Below are 26,884 nucleotides of genomic sequence, written 5' to 3'. Positions count from 1 at the left end.
AGCATTAGGCAGTTTTTAAAGTTTGAAAATGCATATGTTGAAAATTAATCAAAACTTATTTCTTCTATTTAGCCTATTATATGGAAACAAGAAAGCAAAAGAATCTATCAGAAATTTCTTACACATAGATAGACAGACAGACGTACAAACGGTCTGTTGTTTGCATCTGAAATTAAAAACATTTTTCTATGTTTCATCATTACAATTATTCTTTTTTTTTCAGGGCAAATGTAGGCGACTGAGATGTCCGTTTCCAAACGTCACAAAACACAATGGTTGTAAAAAGCCTCAAGTTAATCCTGTAAACCCGACGCTTACACTTTCCTTTACGATACATATAAAACAAACCATCTATGCTAATTTTTATTTTCAGAGCAAGTTTATGCTAAATGTTGAGGATTTTATTCAAATATCAAACTTGACTGAATGCACTTATATAAAATTTATACAAAGATACTACATTTCTAAATCAAAACGTGTTCTTGACTTCATAGTAGTCGATGCATACATTGATAGGACCAGGTCTTGTGGCACAAATTTTCTGCAAAATATCTTTTCTGCAAATACATTTTCCAAAGATTGGAATGAATCATTTTCCGTATTTAATGTCACTGTTCAAAATTTTACATTAATTTCTAACATTCCGATTCCATCAGATTTTTCAAACTTGTCTTTGATAAGAGGAAAAGAATTATATGACATCGAAAGAAAATATCATTCTAATTCAACGTTTTTCCTTGACCAATTTTCTAATTTCTATCCCGTTGAAACTGAATCTCTCCCTTGTCCATACATTTATTTGCTAGAAACAGAATACAAAAAGATTGCATCGATAAATAAATTTTCAACTCGGATACAACAAGGCAAAAAAGGTCACTATGAATCAAATACAATAGATGGTTTTGTGTCAAGAGAATACTATATTAATAATGAATCTATAACTTTGTATTTTGTATGCCATGAAACCTTTATATCATTAACTCAAAAATCGCCGATTACAAAAACCAGTAGTTATTCAATAAAAGGACTGATAACCCTTATTTTATCCTCTCTGTCAATACTATGTATACTTATATGTCTTGTGGTATATTCTATGTCGGCAAACACACAATCTCTACCAAGCAAAGTGTTCAGGCTAGCTTTATGTCATGTATTACTTGCACAGGTGGTATTTCAGTTTGGAGTCGGAAAACCATCACTTCCTTTTCAAGTATGTGCTTTCATTGGAGGATTTATACATTTCATCTGGCTTTCTGCTGTTTTCCTTTTGAGTGCCTTTTGCGTTTTAGTTGCTGCAAAATTGCAGGCTGTAAGAAATGACAACGAAGCAGATAAACATGGCTTGGTTAGAGTACTACTATTTGTATATGGTTTGTCTGCTTGCTTTGCTGCTGCAAATGTGACATACTCTAAGGTTAAAAATGACACAATCGGGTACGGTCGTTTCCTCTGCTATATCGACGAAGCTTCCATGCGATTAATACTTTTTGCACTCCCTCTATTCTGCACTGTCGTTGTCAACTGTTTTGTTTATTTCTATATCATTATCACAATAAACTCAACAACCAAAATGGCCGGAAGGAAATCACGTGATGTTACATACGCCACTGTATATTTTAGGCTACTATTGCTGACTGGGATAGCATGGATGTTTGGATTCCTTAATGAATATTTTGAATCTGATGTTCTTGATTATTGTTTCATTGTACTAATAGGAGGACAAGGAATTTTCCTATTTGTTGCATTTCATGCTGCACAACTTACTTCTAAATTAAAAAAAATATGCGTACATAAGCAAGACACCGATGAAAATCTAGAGAATGAGAACAACAAAAATTCAAATCAAAAATAAAATAACAAAAACTCAAAATTAGACTGTAGATACAACTTGATACTTCAGATTAAGGCAAATATTCAAAAACCGTAAACCTTATCACTTTTAAGTGCTGAATATTGAGTACTACTAAAGCCAGTGCTATGGGGCTTGCATTTTTTCAATAATGCTCATGTACAGACTTAATCAAATCGACCCTGCAGTTTGCATGTAATTATGCTTTTATTGATGTTTCCGAGGGAAGATATTTATGGTTCATCTGTTATTACCATGACATGATTTTATTAATTTCTTGGTCCTGTAAGTGTTTTTTTTTTATTTATTTAGCATTCAAATATAACTCACTTTTTCGTAATTTATACTGCACGTGTATTTGTCATCACAATAAATTGGTTTGCGTAATCTGAATTATTTCATCAAAAGTTTTGAAAGCCATCTGTATTGAATTATGAACATTTTGTTGTTGTTTTTTGTCATATTTTATATCTAAATATCTTAACAGATATTTTAAGTACACTTATTGCCACAGGCTGAAAATTGTTCTAATGCTTAAGATGCATTAGTAGAATATGACGTGAAACGGTTTTGTGTACTTGTAAGTTTTGTTGTTGTTTTTTTTGGACGTCAGTGGATATATAAAGAATAAAGATTTTCATGTAATTTTGTTGTAATTTTGTTTTGATTAATGCTTCCGAGAGATCACACTTGATCCAGATTTTAATATTGTAATATCGTTAATGTAAATTGAAGTTGACTTAAAAATTGTAGTAATCACACAAACACGCACACAGCAACACACACACACACACGCACACGCACGCACGCACACACACACACACACACACACACACACACACACACACGCGCGCGCGCGCACACACACACACACACACACACACAAACACACACACACATACATACACACATACATACATGCATACATACATAAGCACGCAAAAGCAAGTATCGAGTAAAAGAGAAAGTGAAAATTAATTCAATAAGCTTATTGTAATTTATATAATATTTCCGTCATCATATGTTATTCAGTCGTCATTTAAAAGTAGTGTACAAAATTAGGTCAAACACAGTCGGGTGTCATACCTTAGGAAATCAATTAGCGATTGAAAACAAAGCTATAATTCATTTAAAACATGAGTAAATATGATTTGTGATGTAAAATAATATTACATACCTGTGTTAGTTTATGAACCGCTTTCTTTGATGCACAATCGTTAATCAGACACTTTGGATCTTGAAGAACTGCAATGAACTCGTCCGAATAAGAACATAGATTTGTTTCGTCGATTTCAAGCTTTGAGCTAATAATGTAAGATTTCATTTCGGAAGTCTCTCGCCTGAAAAAAAGTTTTATAAAATATACATTTATGTAGATGGGGAATCAAAACAAATAACTCCCATTATTATTTTGTTTCTTATTTAAATATATGTTTTAACATATAGAACATTATTTTTCTGCTTGCTGTTAAGGAATATTGGTAAAAACTTTTAATTATTTTTATACTTTTTATCCCATATTGAAGAAAGTTTGAATTCATATTTGAATGTTTACATTTCAGGTTATCGAACAAAATGATTTTGTTGATTACGGTTATCTTTTAAATAAAATGACTGTATGATAAAACTTTAAACAGGTGGTATGTACATGTATATTCAGTAATTAAAGAATTGCTTTTTGATGATATACAAATCTGACCGTTTCATGTACTTACCAAAAGAAATGAACTGGTAGTGGTATAAGGATTAATATTGGCCACAAAGATTTGCATTGACGTGTTGTTTATAATAATGCTGAGCAGACCAGCAGCGTCTGTATCTTTAGCTGATGTCCCTGGACCTTTAGTTGTTTGGAAACATTTTGCATAACTCCATCCACGTGGATCCGTACACCACGTACTTGGATCCGTGTCCTTCCATAATGGGTCTCTAAATGCATGCTCATCTATAATAGCGTCGTAAAATTTACTACATATGCCGTCAGGGCATTTCCGACGCCCGACTGGCCTGCTTCCAAAACAGTTGGTCGGGCTCTTTTGGTGACATGTGTGTCTGCTACATGCCTTGGTAGTGTTGAAATGTTCTGGAGAAAGATTATTTTCCGTACACTGGTTGCACTGCTGTGGTAATCCAGATGGTAATGTCAATATTATCTTTTGAAGAGTATTATCACGACATTGTAGTACTTTTTCTCCAACAAATTCTTGAAGACCTTCTTGTAAGTATTCTAGTCCTTTTGAGCCTCGCACTCAATTTGTAAATAGTTCTGAATCCAGTTCCTCACTTTCCATTATAGAATTTTCGAAACAGGTCAGTCTGAATGAAAAAATACATGTATTTATAAATGTGATAATACAATGTACCAATATGCAATAAGATCAACATTTAAATCATGCTTGTGAATTTAAACTGAAATTTTTATCTTTTGTTTACTTTTTATGGTTAAATAATATGATAAGAGAAACAAAACCTCATATTTCCACTCATTTTGTTTCTCTTTAATTTCATCTGTGATTATCTGGTTTAGAGGTAATTTAACAAATGACTGTAAAGTGTAAATGAGAAAAATCTTTATCACAGATTGCAAAACATATCATTGCAAAAAACAAAACAAACAACAGACGGTCATTTGTTTGATAATTAAGGAAGTTATCTCTTTGTTAAAATTTAATCTACAATGGAATGCAAATACAGTTGTTGAACTCGTATTTTATGCAACATGACATTGTCTACATGTAATTTATAGGCGGACAGTTTGAATTAATTACGGTTTAGATTGTTATACAGTAGCATTTTCTACACAAGTTTTTTTTGACTTTGTTTTAACATAATTTGGTATAACAATATAATTATCGTTTTTAAAGAGCAATAATGTATAACAAAAGCATAAATCTATTACTTTAAGTCGCCAAAACATGGCATAATAAATACTTATTTATGATAAATAGAAAGATATATGTATTTGTTAACATTGCTCTATTTCATCATTTACCCGTTAAATATTACTTAGATGACTTTACCGTTGTATGTTTTACGTATATAACAATTGAGGTTATCTCCCTTTAATTATTTTGCAGTAAGTTAAAATGTTAAAACCCGTGAACTAACTTTGAATGCACAACACAGGTAGATTGCCAAGTGATTTGATGTGTTTTGATCAATTGGCTTGACATTTTTAAGTGTTTCTAACGTAAGCAGTGTAGGCTATCAAAACATTAGTATTTTATTTACTATAAACAATCCGTGTTCACATGTATAATGTTATTATGATATACATGTATTAGCACTTGATATTACCAATGTAATCGTACAGCCGCATACTTATTCTTATCTTTTAAATGTTGCCATTAACATATTTTTCCAGAACATTACGCGAAAGAAACTTTTGTGCAGTGATGTAATTTGACAGTTTAAGGAACAGTTAAAATTTGAAAGACTTATTTGAACGTTTATGTTCTTAGAGCACACTTGACGTATGCCACAGAAACAATACACACTTGAAATAATACGTCGCAAAATGCGATTTTACATTTGACTTCAAGCTGGGCAAATCGCGATTAGAAGCAATGACAGCAGTAAATCAAAGCACCAGGCCTCAAGACGATAACAGAAAAGTAACATTTTTAATAATATTTCAAAATCCTTTCTCAATAAAATTATATAGTTGAAAGAAATCGTAATGACTCTTTAAAATGTTCATATTAAAACATTTTTGTTAAAAAAATCAATAAGTCGCTTCTCCGCAACGGGCAAAACCTTCTCTTTTTTACAATGGAATTCTTACATCCGGATATTTGTCGCATACCAGGTCATTAAACAGGAGAATATCGCGGCCTGTGACCCGCAACGCACGGAATCCAGAATCGCATCAAACACAGAGGGAAACGAACAAACTGCTTTGGTTGTGATATTTGTAAAAAATTGTGGTACTATAATTGATATCTAATTAAATATGTCATATAAATGATGACCAATATATCGATCTAAATTTTAGATTGATATATGATTCGGGCCTACTCGTTGACAAAAATTGATATTTTACACGGGCGTACCGGGTACCGGGATTTTTCCGAACCATTGTTGTGACACGTGACTTTGTTTAATGAATTATCTTCTCCTAATTATATTAGGTACATCGTTAATAACAGAGTACATTATGCAAAGAAGAAAAACATATATGCAAAGAAGAAAAACGATATATTGAAGCCTTTGTCAACATACTTTCTTGAATTTAGATGTCAGTAATATAGATTTACTCATCAAAACTAATTATATCAGTATTTACCGTTTACTTGAGACTCTATTACATTCTTTTATTTTATATCTGAAGTCCAGTGGCTGTAAAGCGTAAAGCTTATATTGTGAACAAAAGACTTGTCTGCAAATGGTTAGCAGGCATTCGAGGGGAAAATATGACTTTCACAGGATGTTTGTGCAAGGACATGTCTTTTAGGAGCACGAACGGCTGCAAACGTCATACTTATGTCAGACACGTTTTAAGAGGTTCGCAACGTTAACATTTACAAACTGGTTTCAATAACGGTACTGTAAATTGCATAATATTTATCACGTTATGACGTTACCTTGACGACTGACGTTGCGACAATGTATGTTGTTTGAAAAACTATGTCCCTGGCGGCCTTTATATTCTGTTGTAACTACATGTAGTAATAGAAAGAGCATCAAAACGCGAGGCTATCTGATTTCTACGAGGGTGGGGGTCGTGACCCCCGAGTATAAATCAAATTATCTTATGTTTTGTTTCTCTTATGTATCATAGGCAAATTTAAAAACACGTTCCTTGTTGTCACAAGATGAATCCCAAGAAAAAAAGTTACCAATATCGAGCATTTGAATATGATATTTCTATCGTAATCCCTTTCCCTGCCGTCACAATTAACTTATACCTGCACTCCAGTTAACGCACTGTACATGTATAAGATTGAACATTTTCAAAAGATGTATCATAGTTTGGGGACCTTTCCGTTGACAATATGTCAGGGTTTAATCGTATTGCTTGGTTTTACTCATTGTGACGAAGAGAAAGGGACAGCGATAGACATATCATATTCAGATGCTCGTTCATTAGTTAATTTTTCTGGGGTTTCATATTGTGACATCAGGGAACGTGTTTTTATGTTTGACTATGAAACAAAAGAGAAAGAACATCAAACACTTGGTAATCAGATTAATACTTGGGGGCTGCGCCCCTCGTGCAAATCAGACAGCTTCGTGTTTCGATGCTCTTTCTATAACTTATCAGTCAGTTGTTTGATGCACGCCAAACTTGACTTAACGATACAATTTACAATATTGATACTGACTTTGGTGGCTGCTATACTCCTGCATAACGCGTTATAAACGCTGTAATCAATCTTTCGGGTCACTTCTCGTACTAAACTTCTTACGTGTTATATGCCTTCACTTTGTAGCTATCACTTGCAGGAGGACCTTTTCGAGAAGTTGACTATCCTGTATTTTAATGATTGGTTGTCTTAGATACAACAGTCTTCTTCATTAAGGTAAGTTTCGAAAAAGAGACAAATGAACAGTGGCAGAAAAGTTTTGCCAGCTGTTAAGGACAAAGTTTTCCTCAGTTTGAAGAAAAATTAAGCGGACACAAACGTGTCTGATATTTGATCTCCAAGGTTCACTTGATTGTCAGTCAGTGTAGCAGAGCCATGGGTTTTGCATACAGCCACGTTGAGTAAAATTTAAAGAAAATCGTTCAACTGGTACAGGATTTATAAAATGACACAATATGTTAGCCATTTGATTTTCAGTGGACACATTGAGCTAGAGCCTGAACAGCCGATACATTGAAAATTTGATCAATAAGAACCTGTCTATAAAGAGTAGAAAACAGAACTTAATTTTTACATTAAATGGCTACCCTTCTTTAGTTGCTTTGTAAATATATCGGGCTACATTCCAAAGTCCCTTTTGGGAGGAAGTAAGGTCGAGTTACAGTATTGACTATGTTGGTCGTTTCACTACAATCTATAATTTATGCACTGTGTAAGTCGAAACATTTCTGGTTTTATATTTAACGAATGAAATTGCCTTATGTAAGTCATGTATACGTATCTAATGTATCGTATGCAACCGTGTCAAATTTTATCTTACACCAGATAACGCTGTCGGATTTTATTTGTGCATGCGATAAATGCATTTACGGTGGCACAGAGGTGACATTTGTGCGTTTTAATTTATTTCGTGCGCACGAAATACTGTGTCGTGGCCACGAGTTACTAAGTCGCTTTCGTGAGAAATTAAGTAGAGGGCACTATATATTATGTCATGGCCACGAATTACTAAGTCGTGACCACGAGATAATTATGTCGTGCGCACAAGATTCTATGTCTTGGTGACGAGTTGCTAAGTCGTTGTCACGAGATAAATAAGTCGTGCGCAATAGTGGCCACAAATATCACCTCTGTTTACAAATGAATATTAATGGCTTCATAGTAATGTTATTCAGAACGCTGTACAGTTTCGATAAAAAAATGTTCTTACTCTCGGTATAAATTTTTTTATTGTACCGAAAAAGGTAAGTAGCAAGTTGGTAATTTTAAATTAATGTAAATACAATTAATATAATAATTCAACATTTATACAATTAATGACCTCGCTATCTCTTTACATATTTGAATAATTTATCTATATAAACAGGTACATCTTGATAAAAGATTGAGTCGAACATGATAACGTAAATTGTATTAAGGTTTGATGACCTTTAAGTTGAAAATATGTCCGAGTTAAATCGTATACATATACATGAACAGTGCGTTAACTGAAGTGCGGGTATAAGTTACCCGCACTCCAGAGCATGTCAATTGATTGGCTCATTTTGCTGGGGTTTACTTATTATGACAGCAGGGAAAGGGAATGCGACAGAAACACCATATTCAGATGCTCGTTCATTGGTTACTTTTCTTACTGGGGTTTCATATTGTGACAACAGGGAACGTGTTTATATGTTTGACTATGATAAAAAAAAGAAAAAACACAAAAACACACTCAGCAATATGATTAGTACTTGGGGGCTACGCCCCCTCGTACAAACAAGATAGCATCGTGTTTCGAAGCTCTTTCTATTACTTAATCGTTCAATAAGGTTATAGCTTCCCTATACAATCGAACTAAAATAAATCTTGTATAAACTAACTTAATAAAATCCCAAACGTATTATTTCTACAGTTTTAACTAAACAACAGAAAAACTTCTTTAAGCTAAAACGAATTCTAGCTGTTCGAACCAAGCCATCCCTCCCGGCGATAAGGCTATCGACTACTAGCAGCTTCCAACGAGTTCGTGGCGAATCTTCATGAACATGTTTCACTTCCCCTGTACAGATAGTTTGTGAGTTATTTCCGGGTTTGTTATGTCGCTCACGGAGTGCTGTGAGATACTCCGTTCTCCAACGTGTCCAAAACTGTTCAATAATCCGGAACTGGTTCCTAGCCCGTTTAGAGATAATGTTGCGTTCTACAGTTGATGGAATTCTGGGCTCGATCTCCGCTTCAACGTAGGTAAGGACCTAATATTGCGACCATATAACAGGTGCGCTGGAGTCAATGGCTCAGGGTCTTCTAGGCTGGATGAAACAAACGTCAGTGGTAGATCGTTCAGCAGGGACTCAATTTCAGTAACAATAGTTTGTAGAGTCTCTAAGTCTTCCATTGCACGGCCAAGGATCTTCTTGAGAATTTGTTTTGTAAGACCTATCAGTCGCTCCCACCAACCTCCGTACCATAGGGCTCTCTCAGGTATAAATTTCAAATCAATGCCAGTATTTGCTAGGGACTCTCTGACGACCTGGGATTCGAACATGGTGTTGTGTAAACACTAAATAATCAAAAGATTGCACTGGTTCTTCAATAACGTTGTTTTATTATTGATTACCGGAATTCAACTCATATAATGACGTCAATACAATAACATATAAAAAGGCGCGTCACGCCAAACGTGACGCTAATATTGGGGCAATAACTCAGTACATACATATGTACGTAACACTTGGCTTTTAAATAAGTAGACACCGTCTGGAACGTTTTTGCATTGTCTGAAACTATGAGCTTGGGTTGCGACTTTCGGCTTGAGAATCGTCGTACAGCCTGTAAGAAACAGTCTGCTGATAAACTTGTAACTACTTCAAGATGAACGGCCCTGGTAACAGCACATGTAAAAAGACATATGTATGCTTTTTTCTCTGCTCCAGAGGTTTCTTTAATATATAATGTACCAGTAAAATCTACTCCGGTAATGCTGAAGGGTGGGGCTTCTTCTACTCTAAATTTCGGCAATGGGGGAACTTCAGGTGACTTGTATGGAAGTTTGTGCACTTTACGACATGTGACACAGTTTCGGATTACGGCATTAACGCATTGTCGTATCGCTGGTATCCAAAATGATGCTGGTAACTGTAGCATTTAAACCACTATGGCCAAGTAACTCATGCGCATTGCGGACTATCAATTTAGTAAGTCTAGACTCTTTGGTAGGAGGTACGGGTACTTTGTGACGTCATCCATGGCTGCGTTGTTAAGTCTTCCGCCGCAACGGATACATCCGGTCTGGTCAAGAAATAACCGAAGCTGCTTTATTAATGGTGTTTTGACCTGGTTTCTCTCTAACTCACGTATCTCTGTACTGTATAATTCTGCTTGACAATAATGTATCCATCACTATTCTGCTTGCTGAAGTTCACTAGTAAAAAGATGGTCGAAGTTTCGTCTCGACTGGTCGTCCTTGGAATAAATCGGCGAATATAAGCTGTAATGCGAAGTAACCGACTTAGATTGCTGAATTTCTTAATGTCAATAATATTCTGCATGTTATTACTAGGTACGTGATATGTAACTTCAGATATCATTTGCTCGTCTATCTCTGCTTGCTGACTTCCGGTGTCTTGCTCTTCAATTATCGTATGCACGTTTTACCTGTTTGAGATCTCCCATATCGGCCATTTTGTCTTGTCACATAACAATATCGGTCCCTTCATCCAAAGATCGTTCTTCATAAATTTTTCAGCTGTTATACCTCTCGTCAGAAAATCGGCTGGATTTTCGCTTGTTGGACAATATTTCCATGCGTATTGGCTCGTGAGGTCACATATCTCTTTTACACGATTCTCGATGAATCTCTTCAGTGTCTTTTTCGTAGATAGCCAATAAAGTACGATTTGACTATCGGACCACAGTGTGATGTCTGGTCTGCAAATATTTCGCTAGTCTAGCTCAAATAAGCGCCGCCATGAGTTCAAGTTTGGGCAGAGTTAAGGGTTTGAGCGGTGCCACGCGATTCTTAGCCATCACCAGTTGAGTTGAATCTTTCCCGTTACAGATGAACGCCGTTGCACCGTACGATCTAATACTTGCATCTACGAAGATGTGCAAGGTTGTCCGACTGTCACTTCCGGTTTCGCCTATTTCAGAGAAATATCTTCTCGGGAATTTAAATGTGGCAACAGTGTTCAAGTCTTTCGCTAGGCTTGACCATGACTGTTGAATATCTTCTGGGAGTGGTACATCCCACTCGTACTTTTGTTTCCAAATGTCTTGTAATAGAAGTTTGACTCGGACGGTAACTGGGCATAGTATTCCAAGGGGGTCGTATATCTGAGATGAATATTTCAATATCACTCTCTTTGTTACATGAGAAGAAACAGGGATATATCTCTTCACATAGGTCTCTTCATCTGTTGACGGCTCCCAACGTAGACCTAGGACTTTTGTGACGTCGTCAGTAACTAATATGTTTACTCTGCCGGCTTCTTGTTGTAACTTTTTGCTGTTGGAGTTCCAAGATCTCAAATTTATTCCGGCTTTGGACATCAAGGTGCGTGCTTCTTTAAAGTAATTAAGGCACTCTTCTTCTTCTTTAAAACTGGATATGACGTTATCGACGTATAAATCTCGACGTAATATTTCTGATACAGTCGTATGTGGATTGTTGTCTAAATGTTTTAGTATCGTTGCATTGAGTATGAATGGTGAACAAGTTGCACCAAAAAGCACAACTTTAAAACGATAAGTTGAAAAGTCACTGTTGGGGTCATTCGGATCTTTCAGCCATATAAATTTTGTCATATCTCGGTCATCTGTATGTAATCCCACCTGTCAAAATGCCTTTTCAATATCTGTTGTAACAGCATACGCATGCAGACGAAATCTCAGCAAAATTGAGGTGAGTTCATTTAAGACTGGGGGTGTTGACTGTAGGCAATCATTCAGGCTGGCATGGCGTGGTGTTTTCCGGCAGCTACAGTCGTATACAATTTTAATAGGCGTGGTTGAGGAAATTTTCTTTATAGGGTGATGGGGAATGTAATGGATTGGCTTTTTCGTCTGAATCTCTTTCTCTTGAACTCTTTCAATGAACCCTCGTCTCTCTTGTTCTGCAATGATATCTCCATATTTTCTTAAAAGTCGGCCCCTATTAGCAAGGAAATAGCGAACTCTTTGTCATGCGTTACTGGATGTGCCAATTTTAATCCTTTAAGGTAAGGCAAACTTGAAATGTCAGAGCTATGTGTATTATCTATAGGTGTCGCTAAGGTGGGGACAATCAGTACTTTCAGTGCTATTTTCTTTTTTCTGTCTGTAACAAGATACACTGTACCTTGGTCAAAGTGTTGCATCTGATTACCTTTGCCCCCAAATGCAAATATTGGAATTGTTTCGGATTTTTCCCTCTCTAATTGAAGCTCGTCTGCTAGAGTTTCGGTGATAAAACTTCTTTGTGCCCCTTCGTCAAAAAGTATGGTTGCTGGGCTACATATATCTTTGTAACAAACTTCAGCCATTGCTGTCTTTAGCAATACCCCGAATCTAAATTGATGCGCGGAAGAATACATCACTGTAGCTTCAGATGTGTGCTGTGAAAAACTTTTTGCACAGGAATTACGACCGCTATCAGACTTACAGATAGTTGTGTGATGCTTTCTGTTACAATTCTGGCATCTTTTAGTGGATTTACACGTAAATACTTGGTGTTTACCTAAACAATTAAAACACAGTTTTTTCTCTTTTATAACAATTAACTTTGACGCTACATCAGGATACTTCCGGCAATCTCTGGCTCTATGGATTTCCTCGCAAAACGAACACTTTATTCTAGTTCCTGTCACATGTGCACTGTTCGAATTTCTGGTAATTCTTGCCCCAGTGAATAATGATGCAGTAGATCCGTAAGTTTCCATTTCCGGTTGAATCGAGTTGTATGATCCGGCTTCCATAATATTAATTTCGTTGTAAAAACCTCTACGTAAGTCGCTTAACAACCAATTTCTGTCACCGTGTCCTCTCGCGAGATTTTTTCTCATTTCTCCCGGAAGTTTGTCGAGCACAATAGGCACGAGTAAATCGCTGTAAGATTCTTGTTGCTGGCCCAAACTCTCCAGTGCACGAATGCATGTCTCCATTTTATCATAGAATTCACGAATATGATGTAAAGTATTTTTGGGGGTTGGGAGTTGAAGCAATGCTTGCATTGTTGCGTGAATTATTTTATGTTTTTGACAATATATTTCTATCAAAAGTTCTGTCGCACGTGCATAGTTTTTATTTGTAAGTGCAAAACCACCAAAAGTCCGATCCGCTTCACCTTTAAGCTGACTCTTCAAATATGAAAATGTTTGCACATCCGTTAAGTTACAGTTGAAATGAACAGTTGACTCAAACGAGTCCCAAAATGTCTGCCAGCTTAAAATGTCGCCATTAAATTTCGGTAATGAAAGTTCAGGTAACCTATGATACTGTGAACTTGCCGACATAAAAGAGTGATTGTTACCTAGCTGTTCTGTGAACCAGCAAACTGAATATTTCCTCCCGGAAGTTGAACGTTGGCATGATTTCCGGTCTCTCCACCGTTTGCTCCATCAGTAAAGTTCTCCCGCATATCGTCTCCTCTTATAATTCTAATTCCGTCATGATTCTCGGTAATTTTACTCGTAGTCGTATGACCGTCTGTCTGTGAGTTCATTTGACGATACGCTCTAAGTTTCCGTAACTGAATCTCGAGTTCAAGCTTATATTCTTCAGTGGTAATGAGTTCTTTAGTATACTCGACTCCAGTTTGAGATAGAATCTTCTCATCGAGTGCATCTAATGTATTTGTCTTCGATTCGAGGGCCTCCAGAATAGCGTTGAATTCTATTTTGTCTGATTTCTCCTTCACTTCTTCGATTTTGCCCAAAAGCTTCGAAATAACGCTTCTGTTGCCGCTACGTACTAAAATTAACTTCTGTAGATTCATCTTTTTTGAGTCACGGCACCAATATCGTATATTAGTTGATAAAGTACTACAGCGTTGTGTCTTCTTTTCTCAGTTTACTACAAATATCTACGTCAATCAATAACAAAAACAATGATAAACAATTATAACGTCACAGACGTCAACGTATCACAAAGCGCCATTTACGTACAAAGTAGCGCGGGAAAGTATAATGTAAATCTACGACAAAGGTAGACAATGTTAGCCCGTGTTCTCCCATCATTTTAGGGATTGACAAAGCAATGTAGAAATGCTAAAAATTGAATTAACGCAAAAAATAAAAAGTACATGCTTTAACAATGCTTTAATGAGAGTGCATAAAAGGTAAACTATTCCCAAGAAATAATATCATTATTATGACAAACTTTCAGCCATCTCTATTTAATATGTTGCAAAAATAAATAGAGTAGGTCTTAAACAATGGCAATAGTAGGGGTAAAACTACAAAATTTTCATTTATTTGGCAATCACTTAACCGCGGATGAGATGACGACGTTTTCGACGTTTCGAAACATAAGCTATTTACTCCATATTAATCTATCGTATATTTAACTGACAGTACCGAAGTGCTATCGAACATTTAAATGAGTGCTATAATGTTTTCATTGGTGGCAGTTCAATAAGAGCAGACTATAAGATCGCGAGATACAGATACGTTGAATACGCAGTAGTATGTGTTTAATTTTATTTGTTTTTCTGTGAAATAATTATATACAACGTTATACCGCAATATGGTAAATACAAGGTTTTGTATGTAAATTTATTCGTTTATTCAAGTCTTTCACATTTAAAAATATAATCTATCCTAAATTCATATACATCTAAAAAACTGTAAGGCCAATCAACTAAAACTTATAGGAGGCATTTGTACCCATAATCAAATATTATCTGACTATTTAGGTATAGAACAGATAAGATTATTCTGTATGTCGATGACAGTGCAATTCTTTTTGATCACAAAAATCAAAGTAATATTTCTAAAAAACTTGGACAAACTCTAGAGTCTTGTTCATCTGGGCTTGTACATGTAAATAACACATTGTCACTTCATCAAGGAAGAACTGAATGCCTTATTTTTTGGTTCCAAGCGTAAACTGAATCAAGTTAAATATAAAGTTTAAAATTGTTTGTAATGGACATACTATTGAATCCACAAAATCGGTCAAATATCTAGGTTTAAATATTGATGATTCTTTGTCAGGTGAATCTATTGTTAATTGTATTATTACAAAGGTAAATTCACGTCTTAAGTTTTTGTATAGGCAAGCAAATGTTTTAGATTTTAGGACTAGAAAATATTTAAGCTCAGCATTAATACCATGTCACCTCAATAATGCGTGTTCTTGGTACCTGAGTATGAACAAGTGTTTTTAAGTAAGCTTCATATTTGTCAAAATAAAATTGTTAGATTTATACACGGTATTGGGACCTAGAGATAGTGTCAATAATGTCATTCTTGCTTATATGTCTTTATTAAATGTAGAAAACAGAAATAAGCAATAACGTTTTAATCATCCTTTTAAAATTATTAATAACCAGTGCCCTTCATATTTGAAAGAAAATTTTTTACCTGGTAGAAACATTCATTCTTATTCAACTCGGGCGAATCAGTACAATTATAGGTTCCCAAGAAGTTTTTGGGAAAGATAATGTAACTTTTTTACAAAAAGCAATTAATGATTGGAATTCCTTGCCTACATGCATCAAAATATTAATAAGATAAGAGATTAAAAAAGTGATGGCCCATATACTAGAAAGTCAGGAAAGCATAATTATATTCACTAGTATGACTAGATATTGATCTTCATTTCTATTGTTTTCCTGTTTGTTAAGTAAACGGAAATACTTAAGTTTAATATTTTATTTATTTGACATCTTCTAGTTTCCAAAGTTTTTGTTTTTGTTTTTATATTGTATATTCTAGTAAGTCAATATCCAAGGACCCCATTGGAAATAAGCATTCGGGCTATTCGTGGGCAATCCGAGGTTATTGCACACTATTATACATGCTTCTACTTACGTCGTCACATTATATTTAACTGATAAATTGATATCTAGTCAAAAGAAAGAAAGATAAATTTGGTATAGTCTGAAAAGTATTTTTTAGGTTTGTTCTTTATTATTATATTTTATTATTAAATGAGCCTCCTGTGATTTTTTTATGTTTGACAAACTTCTGAAATATTTTATTACAATTGTCTCATCAGTTTTATATAAAATGCATAAGTGTTTGTATTATGTATATGTGTGTTTTAACCCGAATAAATATCTATCAAGAACTAGATTCCTCATTTTCACATTGCTGTTTGGTTTAAATTGCTATTGTTGTAAGACCGAGACCACGAAGGTCCATGTTTTCCTTATCTATATTTTCGAAATTAATGAAGCTTTGATTGTTTTATGTTGTTTTTGGGTAAAATCCGTGTTTTCTTTTTAATGACTTAGTTTAATAATTGATATATAAAACTGAATCGGATTAAACCAAGATCTATAAAATACATGCAATCAATGCAGTGATTCAGACATGGCTACATTTTTGCAAGCACTAAGCCATTTCCATTGGAATATGCAGCAAAAATAACAAAAGGGTAAAACAATGGCAACAGTTACGCTCGAACCACATAATTCTCTTGAATTAGACAATCACTTAACGACTTTGCGAAATGTGATGACGACTTTTATATCAAACTATTAAAGATATTAGATATATGAGCTGCGTCATGACAAAACCAACATAACGGGTTTGCGACCAGCATGGATCCAGACCAGCCTGCGATGTCTGATCAAAATCCATGCTGTTAGCTTACAAACCCTATTACTAGTAGAGAATTAATAGCGCACAGCATTGATCCTCTTCAGACTGCGCGTAGCGCAGGCTGGTCTGGATCCATGCTGGTCGCAAACACATTATGTTGGTTTTGTCATGACGCGGCTCATAAATTCTCTATTAGACCTAGTGAATACAACAGGCAGAATAAAGTAAGATAGAATATTTTAATGAGTGCTATGTAGTCGTAATTGACAGGTCACTAAAGCTAGACTTGGTATACACTTTTAAAAGGAAAACATAATACTTGTAACCTTCGTTATTTAAATCAATAAAACACCACAAATCAAATACACATATTAATAAGTATTCAATTCTTGTTGTTTTTAATTTTATTCATCTCTTTTCTGTATATTGTTATCATAATATTGCAAATGTTTATAACTTTTACATGGTAAGATAAAACTTTTTTTGTAACTCTTGAAAAATAATAAAAACATGATTTTTTTTTCTTTAGTAGCCGATTCATTTCTGTTCATAAAAATAATCGGCACATATTGAATTTCTGATTACGACATTCACTAAAAATAATTTGGCGGTGCGGCAAGAAGATGACGATAAGTCATTAAGTAATTTTATCTGAAATCATGACCTTCTCTGTGCAGTTTGTACATAAATGTTTACCATTGCTTTATAATTGACTGGATTTGGCCTAGTCCAATAGTTAGCTCTAGATATTGGATATTCTTTGTCAGGTTATACTGTTGTTGACAATATTCTTTGATAGTGTAATTGACGTCGAAAATTTTAGTATTGATAAGCAACGGTTTGAGTTATAAGTCTAGAAAAAATATGCTCAGCACTTACACAGTGTCATCTAGTTTATTCATGTTCTTCTTGGTACACGAGTCTGGGCATATGTTGTAACAAACAAATTATAGAATTTGTCAAAATAAATCGTTAGATTTATGTATAGTATGGGTCCAGAGAAAGTGTCAACAATGTTATGTCTTTGTTAAATGAAGAAAATAGAAATAAGCGACGGCGACTCACAGTGTATTTAAATGTGATAATTACCAGTGCTCTTTATAGATGAAAGAAAACTTATGTCCTGTGTAGGACAAAGAAGCTTATTACTGAATTATTTCCGCACAGATATAACAAACTATCAAAGATTGGATATTTCAAAAGCTATCTTTAAAGGCACTTATGGAAAAGGCTAGGAACTCGTAGCTTATTGAAATATATTTTGTTGATTAGATATCAATATTCGTGGTTTGTTTGTTTGAGTTCTTTTTTTTGCAATTCAAGTGCAAAAAAAATGAAAATTAATACTTGCAGCATATATACTATACTATATGTATGATATATGGCAGCTTCCTAAATCTTCATAATTGTTTTCATTGTATCTATTTCATTTCAATTGTATTGCATATCCTTTAAAGTATAAAGTATATTGCCAAGGACCCAGATCATATGACCTCGCGTGTTGATGGGCAATCCGAAGATTCTGCACATAACATTATACATACTTAAGTTATATAATCATTTATTCAGTACCTTATTTATACCTAATCAAATGCAAACAAGATACAATTTGAGTTTTGATTTTAGTTGTGAAACTTGTAAATTTCAATTGAGCTTCCTGTGATAGAACTATCTGTGAAAATTACCACGGTACATTATAACAAATTAATTAGTTAAACATTTTGTAAAAAGAAGGAAAATAAAACATAAAACCGCCATAATGACCCTTATTTGTTTACTAGATAATATCGTATACATGGACAAGATTTATTTACAGGATATTCCTTATAACTTGCTGACATTATTTGAACATTGTTGTACAGTTTCATCAAAATCTAAAATGTAGTTTATAATGTTTTTTATAGGTAGTTTTTTTTTCTTTCTGTTTTTTTAAAAGAAAAAAACTCTAAAGGAAATTCTTTTACGTAAACCAAAAACAATATTTTTGAGTTAATTAAAGAACCACCTAAGGCACATTCCTGAAAATTTCATTAAAATTCTAACAAGTTACTGAAGGAAGATGCCATTCAAATAAAGCTGATTTCTGTTATAGTTCTGTCAGCCATCTTTTTAAACAGACAGGAACCTTCCGAGTATTTCTATGAGAGATTACCTTATGATAATTGCTGTTTAGTTTCATAATCTACAGAGTGGTTGACCAGGACATGCTGTTTAAAGTTGTTTTACCATTTTCAGCTCTGATAAACATCTTGTTAAGTGAACAGGAACCATTTAAAGAACTTTAGATATAGACTTTCTAATGATCATCAGTGCACAGTTCAATCAAAATCTACCAATTTGTTGAGGGGATCTGTCTTTTACAGGTTATCATTTTTTAGCTCTGGTTTCCATCCCGTTCAGCGGACCGAAACTATTTGGGCATTTTTATTGAGACAAGAATCGTTGCTGTATAGTTTCATTAAAGCTTTCATTTGAAGCGAAGATGTCAGTTAAAGGGCTTATAATTTAAAGCTCCAGTGACAATTCTTTTTCAGCGGACCAGTACCATCTGAGCATTTTGATAGAGAACCGCCAAAGATTATTCTTGTATAGTTTAATCAGTCAATCGGTTTAAGAGATTGTGTTTTTCAATAACAAAAGGCACATTATGCCTGAAATATGCTATTAATTTTATTTAAAAAAAAGAACAACAACAAAAAAAGAACATTTTTATACTTATAAGCAATATTCATTAAATATTTATCTTCTGATATCTTTGCTCTGTTCGCAGTTTGTATTATTATAGTAAATTAGTATGTTCCGCCCATTGTTTTCTCGTTTAGGGCAAAAGCATTCTTTTAGTTGGGTACAATACTCCGCTTTTCATGGAATGGCATTACTCTGTGTCACATTGTGGGTTCCATGATAACCGCCGTATGAACACATCTGCGGATGTTTCTAAATTCAAAATTCCAACATTTTCGAGTTAAATGTTGAATTCTGCTTAAGCCGGTGCCAAGGGTCGCGGCATCATTTTCAATTTTGTTGTTTTGGGCTTTCTTAAGGGATTCTGTTTTCCTCTATTCTACTGTATGGAAATGCTATATTGGTTTCATGTTGCTACCTTTAAGACATATACCTGCACGTTCAGTGCTGGTTTCTTCAGTTGTTAAACGTCTTACATGTTCTTCGAAAATTATTCAAACATAACTAAAAACATATTTGACATTTCTAAAGAGTTATAGAATGTGCATATTCGAGTCACTATGTGTCATTACGTATATCGTTAATAAATCACAAACAAGGACAGATGTAACAGGATGGGAGTTAAACAACAACTACAAAGTCATTTCTAAGTTTATTTCACTAACTACAAAACAACCCAGGTCATTTATTTTTATGATCTTTTCTAATCCATCTCTCTATCGCTTCTCTCCGAAAGGGGAATTGTATATCGATAATATCAACGCAGAAATCAATAAGCCAATCACTAGTAAGGAGGCGTTCCTATAGTCAAGAAATTTATCAATATATCTTCTAGAGTATAATCAGTAAAATCTAAATAAACCAATAACATCAATAACAACAATATCAATTGTAACTTTAAAGGCATATTGTTACAGATTCGCCCCTCACTTAAGACATTAGTTTAGTTTAAAAGAATGTCATACACATGAAACCTTTTCAAATACTTAGTGATTCTCTTCGGATCTTTGAGTTATGATGATATTTTGTTTTTAACTGAGTCAATCTACAAGTAAAGAATCAATCAAGATATGTTTCTTTGAACCAGCCAACTTAAGGATAATGATTCCGAAGATTAATCATATAAACATGATATTAAGAAAAATCTGTCACTAAATTTCTAAAGTTCCGGGAAAGTAATCCAGTTATTGGCGTCCTAACAATGGAAGTCCTCTTGGAATGATAAAGTACCAATATTTTATTAGCAATGTAATCAACGAAACTGCATATTCTTTTAAAGATTATATTCTTAATAATCCACAATAAATCTCGGTGTGAACAATCACATCTGTTTGATAATCACTGAGATGAGGAACTATTAACTACTCTATTGTTCGTCACGGTGTTGGTTGTTGATTGAACAAAGTTTGTTGAAAATTAATTTTCCTTTTGGCAGTTGTTCAGGGGGACTGCTTTGTTATGCTATGATTACAGTTGATGTCCTCCGCAATTTACTATGATATTTCTTTCTTCAATTGTGATATTTATATGATGCCAGCGAAACCCAGTGAAATAAGCTCTTAAATAGTGCAAGATGTGACTTGGACTGTTTTGAAAATATATCATTAATTGTTCACTATTTAAATATCCACAATTATTTAAAACTTGTCTCAAGCTTAAAATATCTAAACAGTTATTCAACTGTGTATCCTTATAATTTCTTTGTTCTATTAATTCGTTAATAACTTCATCTACAACACACAAATTCCAGAAATTACTCTCCGTACATATGGTTTTTGTTTCCAAAATTCTTAAAATTGGTATGAAACACAAATTGTTTTCATTTCCTCCAGCTATGAATAAATACTTCCAATTGTTGTCGTACAAAAGTATAAGCCATACGTCTATCCAAGCAAATACCAGCCTCATTTGGATCGTTAAAATAACCAGTTCTTAATATTCTATGAATAGCGTCATGGTTAACTATTAATCCCAAATATAAGTGAGATCTCATAATATCACGACCTCCGAAACGATTAAACCAAAAGTTCCAGTTTTCTTTCGCCTTCCTAGCATCACGACGACTTAAAAGTAATGAAGGAAACACACCAGAAAGAGGTGTAGCAAACGTAGACACATCTGGTTCCAAGAGAATGGATTCACTTGCTATAACATCTAAATCATAACTTTGACGACAGAAAGGACAACTATCAATATGTTTAAAACACGATTCACAAACCAATGAAGTGCATTTTGCATTTGCATTTATTTACGAAATAATACTCTTTATCTTCAAGACAAACTCCGCAAGTTTCTAGCCAAATTTCCTTAAACATTTTCCTTTTTTTTCTTTTTCTTTTGTTTTGTTTTAGAGCTCTAACGAAAAGACATAACAAATTGTAATATATATCATATTTCTTCCTGAGGCTATTCCTCAATGATCAACGTTTGTGCAAATTGTGATCATTCCCAACTCTGTGTGTCATTTATCCGCTACTCGTGTTTATAGTCTTCTAATGAACAATAGCTGTACATCACAATATACACACTTCTCACAACATAGTGAATCATTCGACAACGTTTATAAGCTGGTAGCTTCGGTGACATTTTCTTTAGACAAACTTGGGTATATCATTTTCACAATTGTATCTAAAGTATCTTTTGACGACACAGGCAAATTTGGATTCCTGGACGAACGTGTTGTCGCCTCGGTAGAGACCAATGTCGTCTGCATATCGATGCTTTCTCTAGGTTGAGAGATAACTTCTTTCCTTCCCTGCATGCTGTGAGCTGAATATGGGAATTTCCGGCATCTCATATAACATTTTTTATATAGACATAATGCAATGAGGGAGAGAATAAAAAGAAAAATTGAGACAGCGCCTACATAGAGCCAAATTGACCATTGATTTTTCTTGACCTGAAGGCTTTGCATGGAACTTAACTCATACATAAGACCTTGAAGGGATATTTCTTTAACTTCCTTTAGGGTTTTTGAACACCCTGTATCAGGCTCACAAGCAATGCACTGAGAACTAGTACTCTCATTATTGTTTGGTCACCTTTTCTCCAATTACAAAGAAGCATTTTTCTGTAGCAATTGATTAAGACGTAATTCTCTATATACATACTCGAAAATAACGAGTTTATACTGTTTGTAATTACTTATCTACATTTAACGTCTATTTTTCTAATATGAACTACATGGCAAGCTCATTTGAAGCCTTACAACAAAACCAATAACCTAATTCTAATTAAAGCAATAACCTAAATCTAATAAAAGCCATAACTTCATTCTAAATAAAGCAATAACCTCATTCTAATTAAAGCGATAAAAAGAGGGGTTAGAAGAGAACAATCAATCTTTCAAGGAAAACTTGAAAAGACTCCCCTGTTTTTTGTTTGACCTTCCACAAACTACCCCTAGCCACCCATTGGGCTCCTACGGTAGTGGATAAACCAGAAATTTGCTGTCCCATTTGCCTAAACATATTTGCCGTTTCTTCCCGTTCAGCCATAGCAATTCAGAAAAAGTACTCAAAGTAACTCACCACAAATACGAAAATTTTAAAATAGTGACTGGCTTCTCTTCCGCACAACTTTGCAGACGTACTGTTAATGCACAAACACAATGTGTTTTCATTGTCATGTGTATTCAAATTTGAAAGACACTAAAAAAAGAATTTATTCCTGTCCATTTTTTAAAAATCCTTCGCACGGCACCAAAATAAACCACCACTGTAACAGGGTGGGAGTTAAACAACAACTACAAAGTCATTTCTAAGTTTATTTCACTAACTACGACAACAACCCAGGTCATTTATTTATATGATCTTTTCTAATCCTTCTCTCTATCGCTTCTCTCCGAAAGGAGAATTGTATATCGATAATATCAACGCAGAAATCAATAAGCCAATCACTAGTAAGGAGGCGTTCCTATAGTCAAGAAATTTATCAATATATCTTCTAGAGTATAATCAGTAGAATCTAAATAAACCAATAACAACAATAACAACAATATAAATTGTAACTTTAAAGGCATATTGTTACACAGAGTGCATCTGAAGACGGGCTTGAAGAATATAATTTTACTGCCAACAGTGGCTTTCTTAGTTTTCATTTGTATTACTTGATAGTGTATTTCCGTCCGTAAATTAGTTTAATAATATTTTATTGCATATTTTGTACATGATTAATTTACACAATCTAACATCAATATCTTAAGCATGAATATAATGTACATACAAAAGGGTTGGAGCAAAAGTTATACCAACATTATCTAGGGTCCTCCCCTGAAGGTCTATCTTGATGGCTTAATGGTAACATAGTAACTAAATGTGGTTTTTAGAAATTCTGAGATATTTATTTATAAGAAAAGCGATATTAATTTCATGTATTTTAACTGGTAAAAAAGAATCGCTTAACCTAAAAAACAAAAATATGCCATTAAAAATTTGCCACTATAATAAACGCACCAAACCTTGATTTGCAGCAGTATTTTAATAAACTTAATATGAAAAAAAATATAGTAAATGTGTAAACAAAATTAGGTAAATCTTCTACTACTTTTGATGAAATTATGCACTTCTTGAAATAGTCTTATGTTTTCGGCTTCTGCAAGTCCATCAATACCGTGTAATAATTTCTGACTACTGAGAGGATGAAATGACATGGTATTCAAAAAAAGTATACGTCTTTGCATAATATATAATTTACATCGGAAAATAGTGCTCCGCATTTTCGATGTCTGCGCCGCATTGGCATAATGGACTTGAAACTAAATGGTTAATAAAAAGATCATTATTTAAGTTGCTACAATTGTTTCTAATTCGGGTTTGGTGGACAATTAAGAAACGATCTCCGTATCAGAAAAAAGATGGAACTACTCGAGGTTTATATAACTGTTTAATCTTGTTTTTAAATGAAGCTAGCGACTGTGATTCGCGAATGTTTGTCGGAAGATTATTCCATAATTGAATAGCTGATGGAATAACTGATTTTGAGTCCGTAAATTAAATGGTAATGCTCTTATAACACTGGTTATGAAATTCAAACCTTTCCTATGAAATTTAATTAAATTAACTAACATACATACACGTAAAATATACCAAAAGAATCAAACATACAATGTGCAGTTTTCTTTAAGTTGCCTTCCCAATTGGTTTTCCTAGTTCTAACCCTACTCCCTGGAGGAAGGAAAACCGTTTAAAACTCAACCTTGATCGACGCTGAGTCTCATATATATATATATTTTATTCGGCCCAACTGATAAAACCAGGCCGGCCATTGTCAACTATTCACATGAATTTTGCTTTAAACTGCTCTCACGCTATCCGTAGGGCACATTGAATTTACCAGAGACATGTTTAGCCACCGCATCGTTCGTGACATGCTGTTTAGCAGTACACCAGTGCATATTGCCTTAATTTGTATGATTAACTGATTGACAACTTCTCTACTTGTCAGAGCAGAGATACAGTGCAAATAACCATAGCAAGAATTTCAGGAAAGTGGCCTGCGTGGTCCTGGAATTGTATACTAGTGGCAGATTCACATTCCATTGCTGAGATGTGGCCACTTTTACATGTACATTCCTACATGTACAAACCCAAACCGATCAGAATGTTGAAATATGGACGAACAGAAGATTTCACAATTGGCACCAGCGGGGCACGCCATTCGTAATGTTTTTGTCGGGTTACCTTAACATAGACCTGAAAAACTATCTTTATGTAGGAAATTCGGAACCATTTTGAAGGCTCCTGTTCACAAAAAAATATTGTTACTCTCTCCCTGACCCTTAATGATTGAGATATTTTCCACGCAGAAATTATCACTTAATGTGACACTCTCATTTCATTCATCTTAATTTAAGTAAAGTCATGGTTAGATTTCCGTAGTATAAAAACTATATCCAGTTAATAAAAGTAAACTAACAAAAGAACGGACTGTACTTATTTGGTTTTACAATAAATTGCTTCTTACCTCAGTAGTATCCACAAATCATCACATTTAGACAGTCTTGAAAATTATTGTTTGCAGAATGCAGAAAATAGGCCTTTGATAACGAGCTATGCGTTTCAAACCATTATTTTGATGTACACAATTAATAACACATCCTGTATGTATAAACAAGTCTAAAATAACTTACTTGATACTGTAATATTATAAAATTTTCAAAACGAGTTTAGTATATTAAGCGCAACTGATCACGAGGCTACTTTGTAAACTTTGCCTTATGTGACATGTTTGGTTGTTGATAATAGCTAAACCTGTATGATTGGCTGTTTCAGGTCATTTATAATTATTTCATCATATCATTGTTTCCTGATTATAAACTGCATATCTGATACATTTAGCTTTATCAGTCACCCTACCCTTGCTTTATCTGATATTGTATCAATACAAAAAGAAATTAAGCGAACGAACAACTTTACCTACTAGTTTGAAAATGTTACACTTTTTATCAAATAGGATTTAAAAATGTTCAAGTCTCCCTGCAATAAATAAATATATTCCGGTGAAACATTAGAGTTTGAGTCACTTTTCGATGGATTTCTGATCAGCTTTCAACGTTGGACACTGAGCCACACTTTCAAAAACTCGAGGCAAAATTTCTGTATGTGTCATATCCCTCAGATGATCGCAGAACGGAGTCTTTATTTACTTGTCACTCTCTCTTTGCGTCCTAAAGTTCGCATATTTGAAAAAAAGATTGATCACTTAAATAGATACATGCAGATCATTTTTTGAAGGTTACCAGTAGTTTGTAAAAATCTAACTGATGATATTGGCATACAGCTTCTTATAAGTTTGCGTGGCATTACATTTGAGACATACGGGGTCTGATTTTATAATTATTTTTCTTCAAACATGTAATATATATCAACAAAAAGTCAAGATTTACGTTCTTCTTGTGAAACATCACCGTTGTTCACGGAAGAAATTGTTTCTTAAGTATATGTCAGATAATAAATGATGAAAAGATGATGATGATGATGATTATGAAATTCATAATGATTATAATTTTAATAAAAATGAAGATGATGAAGGCGTTTTATCATTCTAACTGCTATTTTGTATACGTTAAACTCAAAACAGTACCTCAATATACCCAGTCCACTTTGGAGTACAAAATCATATTTCGTATTTTTGCAACGACGATCTTTTTAAAGAAGTACATCAAATCCTCTTTTTTCTTCTGACTTGTAAGTATTTAATGTCTGAATTGTATAAAGATACATTTTAAATCAAACTCAGGTCAAATAAGTGTCATGTGAGCTATGAAATGGGATTTTTCTTTCCTCTGGTAATTTTGTCCGATTTTGTTTTGACTTTTG

At 34.1% G+C, this 26,884-nt stretch overlaps 1 long non-coding RNA gene across 1 annotated transcript; it reads right to left on the bottom strand.

The window, feature by feature from the left end:
- Window positions 1–733: 733 nt before the first annotated feature.
- LOC132742278 (uncharacterized) lies at window positions 734–25,759 on the bottom strand. Its single transcript, XR_009627418.1, has 4 exons — window positions 25,530–25,759; window positions 3,565–4,165; window positions 3,027–3,189; window positions 734–1,307 (listed from the first exon to the last, which is right to left on the bottom strand). It is a non-coding gene; the product is annotated as an uncharacterized LOC132742278 (long non-coding RNA).
- Between the last annotated feature and the right edge of the window lie 1,125 nt (window positions 25,760–26,884).

This window comes from Ruditapes philippinarum, unplaced genomic scaffold, assembly GCF_026571515.1.
Source record: "Ruditapes philippinarum isolate M1 unplaced genomic scaffold, ASM2657151v2 ctg2745_1_1_1_1, whole genome shotgun sequence".
In the NCBI taxonomy this organism is placed as follows: Eukaryota; Metazoa; Mollusca; class Bivalvia; order Venerida; family Veneridae; genus Ruditapes; species Ruditapes philippinarum.
The sequence above is the reverse complement of the archived record's forward strand: the minus strand, read 5'-3'. Positions and strand labels throughout refer to the sequence as shown.